Below are 4,761 nucleotides of genomic sequence, written 5' to 3'. Positions count from 1 at the left end.
CACGGTCCCCGTGCGCCGGGAGCGGGGGGTGCTCCGCGCCCCGACCGTGACTGCCCGCGGCCGGTAGCCAGTGGACATGTCGCCCGTGGGGTGGGGGGCGGTCGTGCGTGGGCCCTTCCCTGTCTCTCCGCACGGAGCTGCGGGAAAGCGGCACCACCAGCAGGGTCCCCGGGAGCGGCTGCCAGACCTCCCGCCGGTGTCTGGTTGTGGTGCCACCATCCAGCCAAGGTCCCCCGTGTGTTCACCCCACGGGTGACGGGGTGCTGTCGCCATCCCACCACCCTTCCCGGCCCCGTGAGAAGCTCGGCTGCATCTCCGGGTGCACTGGATAGGAATGGCACCGTCGTGGCAGGGAGGCAGCTCAGGAACCCCTCGCCGCGCTGGTGCTGGTAGAGGCGGGAGCGGAGGGTGGGTGTCCTCACGTCCCAGCACGCCATGCCGGTGACCTGCTGGGCCTGGCACACTGGCAGCGGCAGTGGGTGCCTCGCTTCTCGCTGCTGGCAAGGGTCCCTACAAGGAGTGCCCACGGGGCCAAGTGGCTCGGTAGCACCCGCCAAGCATCGGTGGACTCTACCCCGTGCGCACCCAGCCCTGCTGTACCTGTCCCCCCCTGGCTGGCTGCCCCCAACCGGCTGTTTGCCTGGGGTGGGGTGCAGTATTTACCCTCCCGCCACGGCCCGCATCAGAGCAGAGCCGCCGTCTTGGGCCGCGACTGCCCTTGACCTGGGGCTGCTTTCGCCAGGTGGGGGGAGGTGGTGCTGGCTTTGGCGTGCGGTTGAGTCTCGGCATGCCTCGGTTTCCCTTGCTCGGGAGCAGGCTTGCGGGGAGCAGGCTGGGGTCCTTTGGTGCTGGCAGAGGCACGCGGCAGCTGCCGGCGACTCGAGGCTGCAGTGGTGATGCCGGTGCCGGGTGTGGAGGGAGGGGCTGGGCTCAGGAACTTGAAGTGGGTGCGTGGGGAAGGGGAAGCTGTGGGGCAGGGGACGGTGCAGAGCAGCGGGGCTGGCTGGGGCTGAGGTGCCCTTGCTGGGGACGGGGTTGCAGAGCAGGGGAAGCCCCCAGGCATGAGGAGGTGAGAGGCAGCAGGGAGGCGTCAGTGTTGGGTTGTGGGGACCCTCTGAGACCACTTGCCCCGGCACAGGCTGGCCAGCCCCCCCTTGCTGGCAGCGCTGCAGTGCTGAGCCCGAGGCCGTGGCAGCGCAGCTCTGCCAGCTGGTGCCGTGCACCCTCGGTGCACACGTGGCACGAGTGCGACGGGCCTGAGTGTGGCGGGGGCGGGCAGTGGGTGCAGCGGGGGGTGCAGGGCCAGCACAGCCCCTGCACCCCAGCCCTCGAGGGGTGGCCGCTGCCCTGCGCACGGAGCAGGAACTTCTTCAGGGCGGGCGGCGGATGATGAAACCACGGAGAAATCTCTCCTGGCAGCGCACGGGCTGCTGGCGGGAGCCCCCGGGAGCCCGTGCTCCCCCTGCGCTGCCGCCGCCTTTCCATGGTAACCCCACCGCGGGAGCCGGCGGGGTGCTGGCGGGGGAGGCCACCCTGTCTGGGGGGTTGGCGCCTGCCCGGCTCCCCGTGGCAGCGCTGGCGTCCCCGACATGCCCCGGGAGCTGCACGTCCACACCCCAGCAAGCCCCGGGGCGGCCGGAGGACCCGACGAGGGGCTGGGCTGAGACCCGTCAAACTCGCTTCGTGCCAGGGAGGTGATGCTTGGGTGGCCGTGCAGGCAGCGGGGGAGGTGGCCGGTGCCAGTGCTGTGGCCGGTGATTTTCAATGCACCCATACCCCGGCCACGCTCTGTGTCCGGGGATGGGTGGCCAGTTCGCATGCACGCTCGTGCGGCAGGAGCTGCGGGGCCCAGGTGCCCTGTGCCCCCAGAGCTGGTGGCATGACTTGGCGGGGCTGTGGGCGGGCGGGGGGACCGAGCCATGGCGAGGGAAAATGAAAGCAGGTGATGCGGAAGGAGAAGTAGGTCAGGCGAGCGCTGGCCTCTCCCGGCAGCCTCGGCTGTGCTGCGTGCTCCGCTCTGCCCCGGCTGTCCCTGCCGTGTCCCCAGGCCCCATGGGCAGCGGCTGGAGGGGGCGGTGAGTACAGGGTCTTGCTGCCAGGTGCTGGGTCCTGGGCAGGGTGGGTGCCAGACACTGCCTGCCCTGGACGCCAGTGGGCTGGGAAGCGCGGCCAGGCAGGCTGGCACGCGATGGGCACAGTGGTGCCCCAGCAATTTTGCTTCGGTTCTTCTCCTGCGGGTGTCCCCGGGGACATGGGGCTGGGTGCCACATTGAGGATGGGCAGGAGGCTGCCCCACTTCTGTCCTGCTGTGTGGCCAAGGAGCAGAGGGGAAGGGGATTCCCATCCCACTTGGGCTCTGCTGAGCCAGCTGGCGCGGCAGGGACATCCCAGTGGGGCTCGGGGCTGGGGACGGCTCTGGGACAGCCCCGCGTGCCGCATTGGTTCTATGGCCAGCTGCTCCCAGCTCTGCTCCACCACAGGGCTGCAGGGCTGGGGCCGTTGCCGTCCCCATGGCACAGGGCTAGCTGGGGTCTCGGTCACAGCGCTGCATGGGTTGGGGAGGCTGCATCGGGCACAGCCCTGCTGGCAGTGCTACGTGGGCTTGGGGGGGATTAGAGCTGCCTGCCCCCCCTTTCCCTCCCCCGGGATCAGCCGTGGGCAGCGGGGAGCTGGCAGCAGGCAGCTGCCGTGGGGGCGGAAGCCGGGCTATTTCGGGGGGTGTGGAGGGGGGGCTGTGGGCTGGCACTGTCCTTGCTGGGTGACCCCACTGGGACCAGCACTGCCCCAGTGCCAGGATGGAGCATCGGGGCCCATCCTGTGCCAGCTGGCAGTGCTCAGTCCCCAGGGTGCTGTGAGGACAGGGACCCCACATTGGGGAGGAGATTCCACCAGCCTGGGGGGCCCCCCAGGGCCATGCGGTGTGGCAGGACCCAGGGGGTCTGGCTGCCCTCCAAGGGGCTCCCGTGACTGTGTGCTGCAGGGCGAGAGGCACCGGAGCCGGCTCACCCTGGGGCTGGCAAGCGGGACCAGCTGTGGGCAAGCCTGCCTGTCCCAGGCTGAGGGCTGCCAGAGCCTCCTCCTGCTGCCATCAGCACCCCTTTGCCCAGGCCTCCGGGGTGCCCGCGTGCAGCTGAGCCTTGCTCCATCCCAGTAGGGTCCTGGCCAAGCTGGGCCATGAAACTGGGGCGTAGCAGGATGCCTGGCTCCGCTGTGCCTATCTCGGCGCTGGCAGGGGCAGCCTGGGCACCATCTGGGCTTGGAGCCCCTCCAAGCACTGCCCACCTCAACCGCAGCCCTGTCCCCCAGTTGCTGGGGAAACCTGTGGGTGGGTTTTGCCCCGTGCCAGGGTGATCAAAAGTGGGGTTTGCTGTTGACCATTTCCTTCCTGTTCCCCCTTTCCCCGAGCTCCATTTCAGCAACCCCTTCCTTCCTTCCTACCTTCCTTCTCTCTGCCTGTTCCTGCCTGCATGTGGCCCCACTCCCTGGGCCGCCCTGGCAGGGAGCAGCCGGGGACAGCCCATGTCCAGCCTTTTGTGGCCTCTCCCTGGCATGGGGGATGGTGACGCTCACAGTGGGGAGCCCTGGGGATGACCCACAGAGGTCATGCACCCTTGGCCACATCTGTCCTGGCTGCCCATGGGCGAGCAGGTGGCCATGGGACCCCCTGTCCTGGCAGGTTAGGGTCCCCCATGTCGGGACATGGTGCGGGAGACGGGTATGCCCACGGCTGGGGTGCCCATCCTGCTGTCAGGAGAGGGGCTGGTGCCATGTGGGAGCCAGGATGCTGCTGGAGCCCGTCCTGGCTGTGTGCAGGATGGGGCCATGTCCCATCACTGGTGACACTGGTCAGGGTGCCACTGGCCCAGGCAAGGGCGGAGCGTGGAGGAGGATGGATGAAGGTCAGTCCATCCTCCCCAAAGGCCAGCGCCTCCACTGCCTGGTCCCCCCCTGGGTGGGCACCCTTGGTGCCCCCCGGCCAGGGCAAGCAGTAGTTTGCGGCCGGCGCGTGGGCGGTTGCGACACCCCCAGGGTGGGGGGATGTGGTGACTCACCCCAGTGGAGCCTGGCCACCAGCGGGAACCCTGAGTCAGGGCTGCGTGCCCATGCCGTGCCCCTCCCTGCCCGCCTCGCCCACCTTATCTCCCGCCCTTAGCACCTGGCACACCTGGGCCAGGGGGGGCTGGCGCCGTTCCCCTCCTTTATGGGGAGCAAAGGGCAGGCAGAGGGTTGGCAGGCAGGTGCCTCGTCCCTCCCTCCTTCCCTCCCGGGGATGCTGGCCTGGGGCTGTGCCCCCCACTGGGGTGGCCAGCCAGCCCGGAGCATCATGGCAGCATGGCAGGCAAGGCTGCCTGCACTGCCGCTGCCTCCTGTCCGCGTGCTGCCTGCACTCCAGGCCACCGGGCTGACCTGTGGCGGCACAGCCAGCACCCGCCTGGCATGCGGTCCCCAGTGATGGGGGAGGCGGGATACCATGCCAGGGCATGCTGGCCCGCATAGGCAAGATGCCGGTGCAGCCACCACTGCCCCTCTGCCCGCCTGCTGTCCCCGATGCCCGCCTGTGTGGTCGGGCTCTTGCGCAACCCCGCTCTTTCCGTGAACATTGCTGGGGCCAGAGGCCCCCTCCCTGCCCGGCTGTGCGGCCACGCTGGCGCAGGACTCTTCCCCTTTCTGCCTGGCCTCGTGCTGCTGGCAGCACCGGCAGGGCTGTCCAGAGCCTGGCTGTGGCCGTGCCAGGGCGCTGCGGCGGGGCTGCCCCCCGGC

This window comes from Haliaeetus leucocephalus, unplaced genomic scaffold (assembly GCF_000737465.1).
Source record: "Haliaeetus leucocephalus isolate CR32 unplaced genomic scaffold, Haliaeetus_leucocephalus-4.0 Scaffold175, whole genome shotgun sequence".
In the NCBI taxonomy this organism is placed as follows: Eukaryota; Metazoa; Chordata; class Aves; order Accipitriformes; family Accipitridae; genus Haliaeetus; species Haliaeetus leucocephalus.
This window is presented reverse-complemented; position numbering follows the sequence as displayed.